The sequence below is a fragment of the Ranitomeya imitator genome, chromosome 7 (genome assembly GCF_032444005.1).
Source record: "Ranitomeya imitator isolate aRanImi1 chromosome 7, aRanImi1.pri, whole genome shotgun sequence".
NCBI lineage: Eukaryota > Metazoa > Chordata > Amphibia > Anura > Dendrobatidae > Ranitomeya > Ranitomeya imitator.
Window position 1 is genome coordinate 166,227,277 of NC_091288.1, and position 18,970 is coordinate 166,246,246.

The 18,970-nt window shown below is 43.2% G+C and overlaps 1 protein-coding gene across 1 annotated transcript in view; it reads left to right on the forward strand.

Annotated features, from left to right (window-relative positions):
* Positions 1-11,605: 11,605 nt before the first annotated feature.
* LOC138645022 (lipopolysaccharide-induced tumor necrosis factor-alpha factor homolog) overlaps positions 11,606-18,970 on the forward strand; it is a 61,815-nt gene continuing 54,450 nt past the window's right edge. The window contains exon 1 of the mRNA XM_069734011.1: positions 11,606-11,747. The gene's annotated coding sequence lies outside the window, so the exon portion shown is untranslated. The remainder of the gene's footprint in view (positions 11,748-18,970) is intronic.

An 18,970-nucleotide genomic window follows, 5' to 3' on the forward strand; every position in this document is an offset into this window, starting at 1 on the left:
GGCTGCTAACAGAGAATCTGAGCTTCCATAACACCTCAGCAGTGCCACAGGCTGATCACCTTCATGCCACGCCACAATGATGCAGTAAGGAGCCCCGACCAAGTATTGAGTGCATTTACTCAACATACATTTCAGTAGGCCAACATTTCGGATTTTAAAATCATTTTTCAAGCTGGTGTTATAAAGTATTCTAATTTACTGAGCATGACTTTTGGGTTTTCATTGGCTGTAAGCCATAATCATCAACATTAACAGAAATAAACACTTGAAATAGATCACTCTGTTTCTTATGACTCTATATAATTTATGAGATTCACTTTTTGTATTGAGGAACTGAAATAAATAAACTTTTAATGATATTCTAATTTTGTGAGAAGCACCTGTGTATTTGCATATACTGTATATATAGATATATATATATATCTATACGAGGGGTGATCCAAAAGTAATGATAATCGGTTATTTCTATTGCACACAGAAATTAAAATAAAATGTTTTCTTCTCTCTTAGGTACCCACTAGCCCAGGAAAAAAAAATTACTTAAATAGACCACGATTCCCGGGAGCTACATTCATTTGAATATGAACTGCCGAGGAGTGAACATCAAAATGGAAAAAAACGAGCTCAGAGCTGTCATCAAATACCTCTGCTTGAAAAAAAATGACTACCAAAGACATACACAGCGACTTGGTGGAAACATTGGGGGACTCTTCTCCTCCATATTCCACAGTTGCACGCTGGGCCAAGGAATTTAAGCTGGGAAGAACATCGACGGAAAATAACCATCGTGAAGGACGCCCATGCACGTCCCTCAATGAAGAAAACGTGAAAAAAGTTGAAGAAGTTGTATTGGCAGATCGAAGAGAGGGTCAAGATCAAGAATTTTTTTGGAAGGGAATTCTAAGTTTAGAAAAGAGATGGACTAAATGTATAGACTTGTTAGGAGACTATGTAGAAAAATAAATTTATTTTTTGACTATATTCATTGTGTTTAGTATTGATTATCATTACTTTTGGATCTCCCCTCGTATATATATTGTCCAGAAAGATGAAGGCAGCACTCCAGTAGAAAAAATAAGAGTATTTTATTGGCCCATGTGCCCATGTACTCTTATTTTTTCTACTGGAGTGCTGCCTTCATCTTTCAGGACAATAGCATGAGGTTTGGTATATACCTGGAAGAATTTTTTGCACCCTCTGTCTTCTTTTGGTGCTGCTTTTTGTTTTCTTTTTCTATATCTATATATATAATTGTCTAAGGGTTTTTCCGTCCGTCTGTCTGTCTTTCTGTCTGTCCTGGAAATCCCGCGACTCTGATTGGTCGAGGCCGCCAGGCCTCGACCAATCAGCAACAGGCACAGCGACGATGATGTCATAAAGGACGTAGACATCCCGCGTCTCTGATTGGTCGAGGCCGCCAGGCCTCGACCAATCAGCAACGGGCACAGCGACGATGGTCATAAAGGACGTAGAAATCCCACGTTTCTCATTCAGCGACGGGCACAGTATCGACGTAAATGTCATAATGGTTGCCATGGCGATGATGATGTCATAAAGGTTGCCTCGACCAATCAGCGACGGGCACAGTCTGCCGCGAATTCTGGAATCATCATTGTGCATATACTACGGGGACATGCATATTCTAGAATACCCGATGCGTTAGAATCGGGCCACAATCTAGTATATATATATATCTATACTAGATTGTGGCCCGATTCTAACGCATCGGGTATTCTAGAATATGCATGTCCCCGTAGTATATGGACAATGATGATTCCAGAATTCGCGGCAGACTGTGCTCGTCGCTGATTGGTCGAGGCAACCTTTATGACATCATCGTCGCCATGGCAACCATTATGACACCTACGTTGATACTGTGCTCGTTGCTGATTGGTCGAGGCCTGGCGGCCTTGACCAATCAGACGCGTGATGTCTACGTCCTTTAATGGTTGCCATGGCGATGATGATGTCATAAACTTTGCCTCGACCAATCAGCGACGGGCACAGTCTGCCGCGAATTCTGGAATCATCATTGTGCATATACTACGGGGACATGCATATTCTAGAATACCCGATGCGTTAGAATCGGGCCACAATCTAGTATATATATATATATATATATATATATATATACTAGATTGTGGCCCGATTCTAACGCATCGGGTATTCTAGAATATGCATGTCCCCGTAGTATATGCACAATGATGATTCCAGAATATATATATATCTATACTAGATTGTGGCCCGATTCTAACGCATCGGGTATTCTAGAATATGCATGTCCCCGTAGTATATGGACAATGATGATTCCAGAATTCGCGGCAGACTGTGCCCGTCGCTGATTGGTCGAGGCAACCTTTATGACATCATCGTCGCCATGGCAACCATTATGACATCATCGTCGCTGTGCCCGTTGCTGATTGGTCGAGGCCTGGCGGCCTCGACCAATCAGAGACGCGGGATATCTACGTCCTTTATGACATCATCGTCGCTGTGCTCGTTGCTGATTGGTCGCCAGAGACGCGGGATTTCTATGTCGATGCTGTGTCGGTCTCTGATTGGTCGAGGCCTGGCGGCCTCGACCAATCAGAGAGCCGGGATTTCCTGGACAGACAGACAGACGGAAAAACCCTTAGACAATTATATATATAGATTATATATATATAATTGTCTAAGGGTTTTTCCGTCTGTCTGTCTGTCCTGGAAATCCCGGCTCTCTGATTGGTCGAGGCCGCAAGGCGTCGACCAATCAGAAACGGGCACAGCATCGACGTAGAAATCCCGCGTCTCTGGCGACCAATCAGCAACGAGCACAGCAACGATGATGTCATAAAGGACGTAGATATCCCGCGTCTCTGATTGGTCGAGGCCGCCAGGCCTCGACCAATCAGCAACGGGCACAGCGACGATGATGTCATAATGGTTGCCATGGCGACGATGATGTCATAAAGGTTGCCTCGACCAATCAGCGACGGGCACAGTCTGCCGCGAATTCTGGAATCATCATTGTCCATATACTACGGGGACATGCATATTCTAGAATACCCGATGCGTTAGAATTGGGCCACAATCTAGTATATATATATACAGTATATACATACAGTGCTTTGCGAAAGTATTCAGCCCCCATGAACTTTTCAACCTTTTCCCACATATCATGCTTCAAACATAAAGATACCAAATGTAAATGTTTGGTGAAGAATCAACAACAAGTGGAACACAATTGTGAAGTTCAACGAAATTTATTGGTTATTTTAAATTTTGGTGGAAATTCAAACTGAAAAGTGGGGCGTGCAATGCTATTCGGCCCTTTTAACTTAATACTTTGTTGCGGCACCTTTTCCTTCGATTACAGCTGCAAGTCACTTGGGGTATGTCTCTATCAGTTTTGTACATCGAGAGACTGAAATTCTTGCCCATTCTTCCTTGGCAAACAGCTTGAGCTCAGTGAGGTTTGATGGAGATCGTTTGTGAACAGCAGTTTTCATCTCTTTCCACAGATTCTCGATTGGATTGAGGTCTGGACTGTGACTTGGCCATTCTAACACCTGAATGCGTTTATTTGTGAACCATTCCATTGTAGATTTTGCTTTATATTTGGGATCATTGTCTTGTTGGAAGACATCTCCGTCCCAGTCTCAGGTCTATTGCAGACTCCAACAGGTTTTCTTCAATGGTCCTGTATTTGGCTCCATCCATCTTCCTATCAATTTTAACCATCTTCCCTCTCCCTGCTGAAGAAAAGCAGGCCCAAACCATGATGCTGCCACCACCATGTTTGACAGTGGGGATGGTGTATTCAGGGTGATGAGCTGTATTACCTTTACGCCAAACATATCATTTAGCATTGATGCCAAAAAGTTTGATTTTGGTTTCATCTGACCAGAGCACCTTCTTCCACATGTTTGGTGTGTCTCCCAGGTGGCTTGTTGCAAACTTTAAATGACACTTTTTACGGATATCTTTGAGAAATGGCTTTCTTCTTGCCACTCTTCCATAAAGGCCAGATTTGTGCAGTGTACGACTGATTGTTGTCCTATGGCCAGACTGTCCCACCTCAGCTGTAGATCTCAGCAGTTCATCCAGAGTGATCATGGGCCTCTTGGCTGCATCTCTGATCAGTCTTCTCATTGTTTGAGATGAAAGTTTAGAGGGACGGCCGGGTCCTGGTAGATTTGCAGTGGTATGATACTCCTTCCATTTCAATATGATCGCTTGCACAGTGCTCCTTGGGATGTTTAAAGTTTTGAAAATCATTTTGCATCCAAATCCTGCTTTAAACTTCACAACAGTATCACGGACCTGCCTGTTGTGTTCCTTGGTCTTCATGATGCTCTCTGTGCTTCAAACAACCCTGAGACTATCACAGAGCAGGTGCATTTATACAGAGACTTGATTACACACAGGTGGATTATATTTATCATCATTAGGCATTTAGGACAACATTGGATCATTCAGAGATCCACAATGAACTTCTGGAGTGAGTTTGCTGCACTGAAAGTAAAGGGGCCGAATAATATTGCACACCCCACTTTTCAGTTTTTGAATTTCCACAAAAATTTTAAATAACCAATAAATTTTGTTCAACTTCACAATTGTGTTCCACTTGTTGATTCTTCACCAAAAAATTACATTTGGTATCTTTATGTTTGAAGCACGATATGTTGGAAAAGGTTGAAAAGTTCAAGGGGGCCCGAATACTTTTGCAAGGCACTGTATCTGACATAGTTCTATCTATCTTTTAATCTATCATCGTTCTCTGTCTTTGCACATCTTACACCTAAACATGTCATTGGCATTCTTCATTCTATTCCAGTACTTGTCAGACTGATGGTGCACATGGATGGTGTCATACGGTCACACCTCACCTATACTGTTTTTTCCAGTACTGGAAATATCAGGACGCGTGAAGTGGGCTTTAGGAATTATTTAGTTTGGCAAATTCCTCGCATTTTTTTCTTTATATCCTGGAATTTCATGATTTGTTTTTTAGCTTTCTAGAATTCTTGTGGTATAATATTCTTTAAGAAAATTATACCACAAGATAACACTGTCTAAAAATTAGGACTAGTAAATTTGCCCTATGAATTACAATTATCTGCTTACAGTAAGTTTTGGTTCCTCAGTGGTATCAGGATTGGGATTGGCTGCCCTAATATATGAAGTTGTGTGAAAAAGTGTTTGCCACCTTCCTGATTTCCTTTTCTTTTGTATGTTTTTCACACATAAATCTTTCAGATTACCAAACAAGTTTAAATAATAAACAAAGATAATATAAGTTTTTAAACTATGGTTTTTATTATTAAAGGAAAAAGAAATCCAAAACTTACAGACCCCTGCGTGAAAAAGTGATTGACCCCTAAACCTAATAACTGGTTGGATCACCATTTTCAGCTGCAATCAAGCCTTTATGATAACTGTCAATGAGGAACAATGTTCTGGAGGAATTTTGTCCCACTCATCTTTGCAGAATTGTTGTAATTCAGCCACATTGGAGAGTTTCCATGCATGAACCGCCTTTTTAAGATCCTGCCAAAGTGTCAATCGGATTAAGGTCAGGACTTTGACTAGGACAGTCCAAAGTCTTAATTTTGTTTTTCTTAAGCCATTCAGAGGTGAACTTGCTGGTGTGTTTTGGATCATTTTCCTGCTGAAAAACCCAAGGGCGCTTCACTTTTAGGTCATGAACAGATGGCCAGATATTCTTCAGTGTTTTTTTAGGTAGACAGCAGAATTCATGGGTCCATTTACCACAGCAAGTCTTCCAGGTCCTAAAGCAGCAAAACAGTGCCATACCATCACAGTATCACCACCATATTTTACTGTTGGTATGATGTTCCTTCTCTGAAATGCTGTGTTACTTCTGCGCCAGATATAATGGGACATACACCTTCCAAAAAGTTCAATTTTTGTCTTGTCAGTTCACAGAGTATTCTTCAAAAACTTTTCGGGCTCATCAAGATGTTTTCTGGTAAAACTGAGACAAGCCTTTATGTTCTTTTTGCTCAGCAGTGCTTTTTGTGTTGGAACTCTGCCATGCAGGCCAATGTTGCCCACTCTCTTTCTTTGGTGGAGTCGTGAATACTGACCCTAACTGAGGCAACTGAGGCCTGCAGTTCTTTGGGTGTTGTCATTGGGTCTTTTGTGACCTCTTGGATGAGTCTTCGCTGCACTTTTGGGGTAACTTTGGTCAGCCTGTCACTCCTGGAACGGTTCACCACTGTTCCATGTGTTTGACATTTGTTGATAATTGCTTGCACTGTGGTTCACTGGAGTTCAAAAGCTTTAGAAATGGCTTTATAACCTTTTACAGACTGATAGATTTAAATTACTGTGTGTCTCATTTGTTCCAGAATTTCTTTGGATTGCTGCATGATGTCTAGCTTTTGAGAAGCTTTTAGTCTACTTCACTTTGTCAGGCAATTCCTGTTTAAGTGATTTCTTGATTGAGAACAAGTTTGACATTAATCAGGCCTGGATATCGCTAGGGAATTTAAACTCAGCTTCCCAAATATGTGATAAACCACAGTTACCGTATACATGGGCGGACATACCGCCGGTTCAACCTGTGCAACTGCACCGGGGCCCGGAGCAGGAGGGGGCCCCGAATGACAGAGAAAGCAGGGCGGTGAATGACAGCTAACAGGAGAAGCAGGGGGCCGCTCTGCTGCACGCATGTGATATGAAGTTCAAAAGGGCCCCCTGCTGACCTCACGTGTTAGTATTCATTATGCTGCTGTCCGGCAGTCACTGGTGCGGTAGCCATGGTGACGGCAGACGCTGGAAGAGAGGAGCGAGGGAGAGGGAGGGGGAGTGTCCGTGAGTCACTGAAGCTTCCGCTCTGTTTGTGAGTCCCTGTGCTGCTGCTGTGCGCACACTCAGTGATCCCTCGGGACTGGGATACATGAGAATGGGGGGAGAGGGGGTGGGGAGGGATCACTAGGTTAGGTAGGAGAAGGGCCGGGTACTAAAATGATCCACTATATAGGGGGATGGGATGGGGATCCCCTGGTGCAATGTCTAAGATTACATGGAGTGCACAGTGACATCTGTGCATCGTTACCTCGGGGATGTCTGTGCTCTGGAGTCCGCAGCTTGGAGCGGGAAGCTGCTGCAGACTCAGTGCAGAGGACGAGTGTGGACCAGGCTGACAGAATCTTTGCTGCCTGGTGGAAATGATGTAAGTATACAGTTTTGTTTTGAAAAATAAAGAAACAACAATTTATATTTGAACCATGTTGGGAGTAGTGATCAAGTCATAAGCGAGCATGTTTGGATAAGGCGTTATCTGAGCATGCTCAAGTGCTAATGGAGCATCTTCGGCGTTGTCTTATAATATGTCCGAGTCTCCACTGCTGCACGATTCGTGGCTTTTTGACATCCGCAACACAAGCAGGAATGATTCCCTGTTTGTTAGGCAACCCCTGCATGTGTGGAACAGCCGCGAGACATGAAGGTGGGGAGTCGAAAATAAATATTATTTAAGCACGCCAAGAACACTCCGCACACAAGCATGTTCAGATAATGCCTTATCTGGGCACGTTCACTCTTCACTAATGCCGGAGACCTAAGGAAAGTGACATATCCTCATATTTAGTGCACAGTGGCCCGATAGTGACAGCACCAGCCTGGTCTTTGTCCGCTGCAATCTCTTTCACATAGACCATAAGGGTGTGTTTCCACATGGCGGATTTGCTGCGGATTGGACACTGTGTTCATCCACAGCGGCAGATGTTACAGCATAGTGGGGGATTTTATGAAATTCCCTCCCCACTATGCGTACAAAGACGCAGGTGGCAGACCTGTGTATACGCACATGCAGCACGGTATATCTATCTAAAGTGTATGTATGTACGGTATATCGGTATATGTATGTAAGGTGTATGTATGTACGGTATATGTATGTGTATCTGTGAATGTATGGTATATGTATGTACCGTGTGTATGTATGTACGGTATATGTATCTGTATGTATGTACGGTATATGTATGTAAGGTGTATGTATGTACGGTATATGTATGTGTATCTGTGTATGTATGGTATGTGTATGTACGGTGTGTGTGTGTATGTATGTATGGTATATGTATGTGTATCTGTATGTACGGTATATGTATGTAAGGTGTATGTATGCACGGTATGTGTATCTGTGTATGTACGGTATATCGGTATATGTATGTAAGTTGTATGTATGTACGGTATATGTATGTGTATCTGTATGTATGGTATGTGTATGTACGGTGTGTATGTATGTACGGTATATGTATGTATCTGTGTGTATGTATGGTATATCGGTATATGTACAGTATGTAAGTTGTATGTATGTACGTATGGTATACCGTATGTATGTGTATCTGTGTATGTATGTATGGTATGTATATGTACGGTGTGAGTATGTATGTACGGTATATGTATGTAAAGTGTATGTATGTACAGTATATGTATGAGTATCTGTGTGTATGTACGGTATATGTATGTACGATGCATATGTGATCCATCGGATCGTGGATAACTTGCTGATCACTGGGCATTTGGCAACTGCCCCCCAGAGATTCGGAGAACAGGGCTCATCCTAGATGGAGCAAAGTTGTGCATGCTCGGCCTCAGCTCTATTCATTATCTATAGAGCTGCTCAGCTATTTCCATTGGTTCCATAGACAATGAATAGAACAGACACCAGACATATAATGTAATATAATATATACATGGTCGGGCTCTGCCGTTTTCAGCAGTTATCACGTAAGCACGAGGATAGGCTTTATGCACTTGCTGTCATGTGCCAACTAGCGTGTCAGCCATGTCTGCAGTGTTCTATTCATTGACATAGCCGACACTAGTTGTCACTTGGCTGCAAGTCTGACTGCGCCGGACCCAGCAGAACCAAACGATAATCAATAGATATATATATATTTATTACCCACACATATCGTATACAGTGTGTATGTATGTATTAGATGGTGGCCCGATTCTAACGCAGACTAAACCAGACAGAAAGGCCCACAAACAAACAGCCACTGAAAACCACCGCAGTGAAGGCCGGGCAGAGCATCAAAAAGGAGGAAACACAGCGTCTGGTGATGTCCATGAGTTCAAGACTTCAGGCAGTCATTGCCAACAAAGGGTTTTCAACCAAGTACTATAAATGAACATTTTATTTAAAATTATTGAATCTGTCCAAATACTTTAGGTCCCTTTAAAAACAGGGTGGCACATGTTAAGGAGCTGAAACTCCTAAACCCTCCATCCAATATTAATGTGGATCCCCTCAAATGAAAGCTGAAATTCTGAACTTCAACTGCATCTGAATTGTTTTGTTTAAAATTCATTGTGGTAATGTCTACAACCAAAATTAGAAGAATGTTGTCTCTGTCCTAACTGTATTTTTTAGAGCTATGGGGAGGCCCAAATAGAACTTTTGCTATGTGGCCCTGTGATTACTATGTACTGCCCTGCTTGCAGGTGGATAATGAGGGAAATCTGCCTTGAGTCACACTACCGTAGATTACGGATGAGTGCTATGCGATAAAATAATTGCATAGCACTCGGACCAGTATTCCTCTATGGGGCAGCTCCCATCACCATATTTTTTCTCTGCTGTTTTCAGTGTGCGAGTGAAATCGTAGCATGCTGCGATTGTCACGGACACTCGGCCGAGTCTCGGCTCACTTGCACCCATATAAGCCTATAGGTGTGAGTGAGACAACGCACATCACTCAGATATCATCCGAGTGCTGTGCGATATACGCTGACCCCGGCAATGGAGGAGATGCAGAAAGTCATTTCTCCGCTTCCTCCGCAGCTGTGTTCCGATTCTGTGCGAGAGGCTCGGAGCACAGACGCATGACATTCGGCTCCTGTTCGCAGCAGAGCAGGAGACGGGGGTCATTAGCATATCGCATCTGATGCCGGCCTGCGCAGCATACCGGGCAGGGAGGGGGGCCCAGACACATTTCTTGAACAGGGGCCCCAAGCTGTTAGTGTCCGCCCCTGACCGTATATACTTGAGTATAAGCTGAGAATTTCAGCCCATTTTTTTAGGCTGAAATTGCCCCTCTCGCCTTATACTCGAGTCATACCCAGGGGTCGGCAGGGGAAGGGGAGCAGCAGCTGTGTAATAATACTCACCTGCTCCTGGCGCGGTGTCCCTGGTTCTCCGGTGCCAGCAGCTTCTTCCTGTAGTGAGCGGTCACATGGTACCTCTCATTACAGTAATGAATATGGACCCCACTCAATACAGGAAGAAGCTGCCGGCGCCGGAGAACCAGGGACACCGCGCCAGGAGCAAGTGAGTATAACACAGTGCACGATATTCGACTTGCTCCCCGTTCCACCATCGGCACCGCTGCGTCTTCCCCGTCCTCTGCAGTGACGCTCAGGTCAGAGAGCGTGGTGAAGCAATTAGTGTGCGCACCGCCCTCTGCCTGAACAGTCAGTGCAGAGGACGGGGAAGACACAGCAGCGCCGATGGTGGAACGCGGAGCAGGTGAATATAGCAAGTGCCGGGGGCCTGAGAGGTGAGTATGTCATTTTTTTTTTTTTAATCACAGCAACAGCATATGGGGCAAATGTCTGTTTGGAGCATCTTATGGGGCCATGTACAGCGTTATATGGGGCAAATATCTGTATGGGGCCATGTGCAGCATTATATGGGGCAAATATCTGTATGGAGCATCTTATGGGGCCATGTGCAGCATTATATGGGGCAAATATCTGTATGGGGCCATGTGCAGCATTATATGAGGCAAATATCTGTATGGAGCATCTTATGGGGCCATGTGCAGAATTATATGGGGCAAATATCTGTATGGGGCCATGTGCAGCATTATATGAGGCAAATATCTGTATGGAGCATCTTATGGGGCCATAATCGGCATTTATGGAGCATTATATGGGGCAAATGTGTCTATGGAGCATCTTATGGGGCCATAATCAGCATTTGTGCAACATTATATGGGGCATATTTTCATATGGAGCATCTTATGGGGCCTATCATAAACTGTATGGAGCTTTATATGGGGCTCCTGATTCAATATGGATATTCAAAAACACTTAACCTACTGATGTCTCAATTAATTTTACTTTTATTGGTATCTATTTTTATTTTTGACATTTACCGGTAGCTGCGTCATTTTCCACCCTAGGCTTATACTCGAGTCATTAAGTTCTCCCAGTTTTTTGTGGCAAAATTAGGGGTCTCGGCTTATACTCGGGTTGGCTTATACTCGAGTATATACGGTAATTTACGTTTTAAAGGGGGGTGGCAATCAGTTTACACACAGGACCCTGCAGGTTTGGATTTCTTTTTCCTTTAATAATAGAGACCTTAATTTAAAAACTGCATTTTATGTTACTTGTGTTATCTTTCTCTAATATTTAAATTTGTTTGATGACTCAAAACATTTAAGTGCAAAAGAATAGGAAATCAGGAAGGGGCACTTTTGTTCACACAACTGTAGTTCCTCATTTATCTGTTGGTTTAACCCAGGTCTGTTTTTTATTTTACAATTTTGAAGAAGTAGATAATTGTTTGTCCCGCCTCAGAAATAATCATGGGGTTGCTGATCTAAAAAGTCATGTGAATAAATAGCTCCTATTTTCTGGGCTGCCTGGAAGGACTGTAGAAGTGACAGGGTTCACTCTGGGCTGTGGTCCAATAGTGACATCACACTACAATTACAGGACGCTTCCTCTCCTTTCTTGTGCTAGTTGCTCTCCGTTCCTCCCTGAGCTGCAGTCTCAAGCGTCTGTTGGTGAGTTATTATTTTATTTTATTTATACCCAATGAGCATTATTTTTTTATTTCTTTCAATATTATGTTTTTTTTTTCTTATTATTTCTGTTTGTACCGTTCAGTGGTAGAAATGATTGTGTCTAGTCACAGTGCATGGTTATCATTCAAGCACACAGTTTTGTTATCTTATAAACATATTAATACTTGTGAATTGTCATGTAAGATTGCACGAGATCGTCATGTATGTGCCCAGCTTAAAGGGATTGCCAGAAGAATAAAAACACTATTTTTGTCTTCAATACATGGGGCTATGCTACTTTACAAGGCAGATAGCAGTTTATTGTCATTTGTATCTCATGCCTTTACAATGATTCTTTTGTACACCAGTATGTAAAACTCTACATCACATACAAATATCTATTCAGTATTGTTCCAGACTTTACATGGGTAATTCAATATAAAGCCATATTATTTAGCTGTCTTCGTCACCTGTGAATGATATGCCTTAAGGGTACGGCACCTTCACAAACAGCATTTTTGTGTTTTGTTTTATTTTTTTAATTTTCACTTTGTTTTATATCATTGTAACATTTTTTCGAAATCGCATTAGGCTGTAGGTTTGGACCTCTAATGTTTTTTTTTCTTGTGTTAAAAAACACTTACTTTAACGTGAATTGCCTCCTTGGTGGTGTTTGTGTTGCAGTTTTGACATTACAGCTCATATGATTCTACGGCTATGCTCCCACGATGAGCTTTTGTTGAGTTTTCGGCCCATTATTTAAATGAGGTTACTTGCGTTTTTTGTTGCCTTTTTTTAGCATGTATTTTTATTGTGCTTTTGTCTCTTTTTGGTATGTCACGCTTTGAGAAAAAAAACAGTTTTTTTTAATGGATTCTGGTATTTAGCATTGACAAAACTGTATTAATATGCATAGGTGCGGATTACGTGCGTTTACGTTGCAGAAACAAACTAAAGACACATTTGCGCTTCTTCCCTGCAGATGTTTTGCATTTATTGTAAGTTTATGGGGAAAATCCGCACATAAATGTCAGCTATCTACAAGAGAAATTGGCATGTTGAGGATTTGAAGTCCTCAGGTCAGTTTACACTGTGTAAAAAAGAAGAACAGTGGTCACGAGATCTCTATAAATGCCATTCATTTTGCAGGAACTGTTAGACGCTATCCTTTTTGATGCAGCAAAAAATACACAGGGTCAAAAATTCACCCAAAGCTCATCAAGGTTATTCATGCAAGTGTTCTTTTTTAAAAGGACAGCACACACAAACCCATCGAAGTCAATAGGGCGATTCTCTGATCTGTTTTTCTCTGACCCCTGTCCCCGGTCTGAGATAAGCCCCCTGCCTGTCCCATTCTGGTCTGTATTTTTCAATAAGACTCTCCCATTCAAATCTATGATGATGAGAAACAGCAGAATACCCCTGTCAGCCATGCATAGGTGATTTATTTTAATAGATCCGTTTTTTATTGCGGAAGCTAACTTGAACAGTTTCATCAGAATGTATTCATGGAGAAAACTTAGAATCACGTGATCTATGAAACCCATGATTTATAATGTCACAAATGCAACAGAAATAAAAAATAACCCCACTGGTTTAAAAGCATATTACCGCAGTTTTAAAAACACATAAAAAATGCAGCAAAATATACTTTTTTGAGCCTGAAAATACTGTTCAAATTATGTGTGCATGAAGCCATAAAGTAGGTATTTACACAGTCAACATCTATTATAGGAATATGCAGTAATAAATGTCTTGTTCCTGCATGATGAAATGTGATCCACCTTTCCTTTAATATAAAGCTCTGCGACTGTCCCCACCTTGTAGTTATAAAGGTTACATCAGGACAGAAAAGAAAAAACCATGAGGTTTAAGAGACTCCATGTACAAGCAACAGAATATAACTGAAGACCACATCTACTACAGGACTAGGCGTATAACTGAGGGCCAGATGTACAATCGCATGATCATGTACCGCCATACTGTGCCACTGTGAGACATGTCAGTGACCATGAGATACATTTGCAGGGGCTGCTGTCTATGTGCTGAGTATATTCCATGTGTATAGATTAATGGAAATATGTGCAAGCAATGGTAGCTGCATTTTACAGTATTAGTTAACAGGGGTTGTCCAGATTTGGAATAAAAGTCTGAAGTCACTCCACGATGTCATCCACGATGTCACTCCATGATGTCACTCCATGATGTCACTCCATGGTGTCACTCTATGATACTCCATGATGTCACTCTATGATGTCACTCCACGATGTCACTCCACGATGTCACTCCATGATGTCACTCCATGATGTCACACCATGATGTCACACCATGATGTCACTCCATGTAGTCACACCATGATGTCACTCCATGGTGTCACTCTATGATACTCCATGATGTCAATCTATGATGTCACTCCATGATGTCACTCAATGGTGTCACTCCATGTGACTGCAGGCTTCTGAATCCTCATGGCACACAGTCAGAGACCTGACTAAGTTTCCTCTAAGACTCATGTTAGTGTGTTTTTACAAATCTTTGACTATGGTTCTCGGGGCTAATTAAGTACAAGGTGCTGTAAAGGGCACCATGTGCAAAAAAGAAAAGATATAGATAGCACTCACCGGTCCTTAAAACTTCATGCTTTATTCAGATACCTAAAATATCATGGCTTGGAGAACGGGTTAACAGGGTGTGCGAGCCAGTGTTGACGACCGCCGTTTCGCGTTGCATGGCGCTTCAACAGGTCAACGCCGTGCAGCGCGAAACGGCCGTCGTCAACACTGGCTCGCACACCCTGTTAACCCATTCTCCAAGCCATGATATTTTAAGTATCTGAATGAAGCATGAAGTTTTAAGGACCGGTGAGTGCTAACTATATCTTTTCTTTTTTGCACATGGAATGTCTTGTTTTTCTGGATGAGCACCCGAAGTCTAGAAGTGCGGTATAACAGAAATCTAACGAAGAGGGTAACAACCATGCATGTTGAGGTCTAGGCCAAAAGGGTGCCGTTTTATAAATCTCTTTTCTTTTCCTGTAAAGGGTACATTCACATTTTTCCCGTTGAACTTGTGTGAAATCCTTGGCAAAATATCTAAAGGCTGACCTTAATATCTGTGCCTCAGATTCTCAGGATGCAGACTATGTGTGTGCCGACCAGCCATGGTCTGCGGTAGGAAGCAACAGTGTCAGTAAGGGATGTGTGTCACTTGCTAAATCACTTTTCAAATCTGCAGTGAAAAAATCCCCCCCTCTGTGAACAAGGCCACAGTTAGTGGTCATGCCAAAATTAGTGTTAAAAATCACTTTTAACAGTTAAAACCTACTTCATACAGCAATTTACCGCTAAACAGGTAGATTAGTGTGCGATAAAAGGTGAAATACTCTACCATATGGGTTTTATAGTTCCATTCAGGGCCGGACTGGCCTTTGGGCAGTTCTGGCAAATGCCAGAAGGGCCGGTGGCAGTAGTGGGCTGCTCGAGTGTGCCGCTGTCGGCACACTCCCCCTGCTGTCGGCACACTCCCGGGCCGGCATTCAACTGTACCGGCGTCATAGACGCCGGTACAGTTGAATGCAATGATGGAGGAGAGCGCGTCTGCTGTCGCTCCCTCTCCCATCATTCCCTGCTCTGCCTGCCGCTGACACTGCGGGTGCGCGATGACGTCATATCGCGCACCTGCTGTGTGACAGGGCGGGCAGACTGCAGCTGCTGAGACTGGAGCCAGGAGCAGCGTGGGGCAAGAGGAAAAGTGAGTAGAGTGGTTTTTTTTATTATTATATATCAATGAGTAATAACTGGATTGGGGGGGCTGCATTACATTCTATGGGGGCTGGCTGCATTACTTTCTATGGGGCTGTGCTGCTTTACATTCTATGGGCCTGTGCTGCATTACATTCTATGGGGACTGGCTGCATTACATTCTATGGGAGCTGTGCTGCATTACATTCTATGGGGGCTGTGCTGTATTACATTCTATGGGGGCTGTGCTGCATTACATTCTATGGGGGCTGGCTGCATTACATTCTATGGGGCTAGCTGCATTACATTCTATGGGGCTGGGCTGCATTACATTCTATGGGGCTGTGCTGCATTACATTCTATGGGGCTGGATGTATTACACTCTGTGGGAGCTGTGCTGTATTACATTCTATGGGGCTGGCTGTATTACACTCTATGGGGGTTGGCTGTATTACATTCTATGGGGGCTGGCTGTGTTACATTCTATGGGGGCTGTGCTGCATTACATTCTATGGGGGCTGTGCTGTATTACATTCTATGGGCCTGTGCTGTATTAAATTCTATGGGGGCTGTGCTGTATTATATTCTATGGGGGCTGTGCTGTATTACATTCTATGGGGCTGGCTGTATTACATTCTATGGGGGCTGTGCTGTATTATATTCTATGGGGGCTGTGCTGTATAAAATTCTATGGGGGCTGTGCTGTATTAAATTCTATGGGGGCTGTGCTGTATTACATTCTATGGGCCTGTGCTGTATTAAATTCTATGGGGGCTGTGCTGTATTATATTCTATGGGGGCTGTGCTGTATTACATTCTATGGGGCTGGCTGTATTACATTCTATGGGGGCTGTGCTGTATTATATTCTATGGGGGCTGTGCTGTATTACATTCTATGGCGGCTGGCTGTATTACATTCTATGGGGGCTGTGCTGCATTACATTCTATGGGGGCTGGCTGTATAACACTGTATAGGGGCTGTGCTTCACTACATTCTTTGGGGGCTGGCTGTATTACATTTTATGGGGGCTGGCTGTATTACATTCTATGGGGGCTGTGCTGCATTACATTCTATGGGGGCTGGCTGTATTACATTCTATGGGGCTGTGCTGTATTACATTCTATGGGGACTGAGCTGTATTACATTCTAATGGGGCTGGCTGCATTAGATTCTATGGGGCCTGGCTGTATTACATTCTATGGGGGCTGGCTGCATTACATTCTATGGGGGCTGGCTGTATTACATTCTATGGGGGCTGTGCTGCATTATATTATATGGGGGCTGGCTGCCTGCATTACATTCTATGGGGGCTGTGCTGTATTACATTCTATGGGGCTGGATGTATTACACTCTATGGGGGCTGTGCTGCATTACAATCTATGGGGGCTGGCTGTATTACACTCTATGGGGGCTGGCTGCATTACATTCTATGGGGGCTGGCTGTATTACACTCTATGGGGGCTGGCTTCATTACATTCTATGGGGCTGGGCTGCATTATATTGTATGGTGGCTGTGCTGCATTACATTCTATGGGGTCTGTGCTGCATTACATTCTATGGGGTCTGTGCTGCATTACATTCTATGGGGACTGGCTGCATCACATTCTATGGGGGCTGTGCTGTATTACATTCTATGGGGCTGGCTGTATTACCCTCTATGGGGGTTGGCTGTATTACATTCTATGGGGGCTGGCTGTATTACATTCTATGGGGGCTGTGCTGCATTACATTCTATGGGGGCTGGCTTCATTACATTCAATGGGGGCTGGCTGTATTACATTCTATGGGGGCTCTGCTGTATTACATTCTATGGGGGCTGTGCTGTATTACATTCTATGGGGGCTGTGCTGTATTACATTCTATAGGGGCTGTGCTGTATTATATTCTATGGGGGCTGTGCTGTATTACATTCTATGGGGGCTGTGCTACATTACATTCTATGGGGGCTGGCTGTATAACACTCTATAGGGGCTGTGCTTCACTACATTCTTTGGGGGCTGGCTGTATTACATTTTATGGGGGCTGTGCTGTATTACATTCTATAGGGGCTGTGCTGTATTACATTCTATGGGGATTGAGCTGTATTACATTCTATGGGGGCTGGCTGCATTACATTCTATGGGGGCTGGCTGCATTACATTCTATGGGGGCTGTGCTGTAGTACATTCTATAGGGGCTGTGCTGTATTACATTCTATGGGGATTGAGCTGTATTACATTCTATGGGGGCTGGCTGCATTACATTCTATGGGGGCTGGCTGTATTACATTCTATGGGGGCTGGCTGCATTACATTCTATGGGGGCTGGCTGTATTACATTCTATGGGGGCCGTGCTGCATTACATTCTATGGGGGTTGGCTGCATTACATTCTATGGGGGCTGTGCTGCATTACATTCTATGGGGGCTGGCTTCATTACATTCTATGGGGGCTGTGCTGCATTACATTCTATGGGGCCTGTGCTGTATTACATTCTATGGGGGAGGGCGGTATTACATTCTATGGGGGCTGCGCTGCATTACATTCTATGGGGCCTGTGCTGTATTACATTCTATGGGGGCTGGCTGCATTACATTCTATGGGGGCTGTGCTGCATTACATTCTATGGGGGCTGACTGCATTACATTCTATGGGGGCTGGCTGCATTACATTCTATAGGGGCTGGCTGCATTACATTCTATGGGGGCTGTGCTGCATTACATTCTATGGGGACTGAGCTGTAATGCTGGATACAGCTGTAATTATATGTTATATAGTCGTGTTACACTCCCCTCACTTCTTGTAACCTACAAGTGTACAAAGATATTATACAGTCACCATGTGACAAGTGCACCTGTGTAACTTCAAATGCCAGGGCTGAATTTTAGTCCCAGTCTGGCCCTGGTTCCATTTACTGAATATTAAGGCGGATAAAGAACTCCATTCCCGTTCCACCAATAAACTTGTCATGATGTGAAGTATTGTGAAATATTAGCTTCTTTGTGCTCATTAAAAATATATTAGCTTTTAGTGCGTGTTCCCGATGTAGACATGCCGGTAGTAATGCTTCATGTGCTGGAGCTTGGCTGGCCGGTTTTCTGGTTGTTACTACAGTACATCAGCTCCAGGAACTGAAGGCTGGATATAAAAAGAGGAGCATTGAGTTACTTATTAAATCATGAAATGTTCGGGGAGGAAGAACAAGAACATGATGGCATAATGAATATAGTATTTGCATACATTGCGATGCCCAAAGGTTCCCTGATTCACGTTGTGTGCCCTGTACGCCATATCCCCCCAGAAAATATAAAAATAAAAAAAATTCTGTTATCTGAAACTAGCCCAAAATATAATAAAGCCACCAGTACAGCTAAAAGGCATTTTCGTTATGAGCCATACATGCAGCAAGGTGGACACATTTTGGTTTAAGTTTTGCAACGCGCAAAGAAGCAACTCTTTTTTTGGGCACTTTAGGGGTTTTGAATCTGATTTAAAAGTCAATAT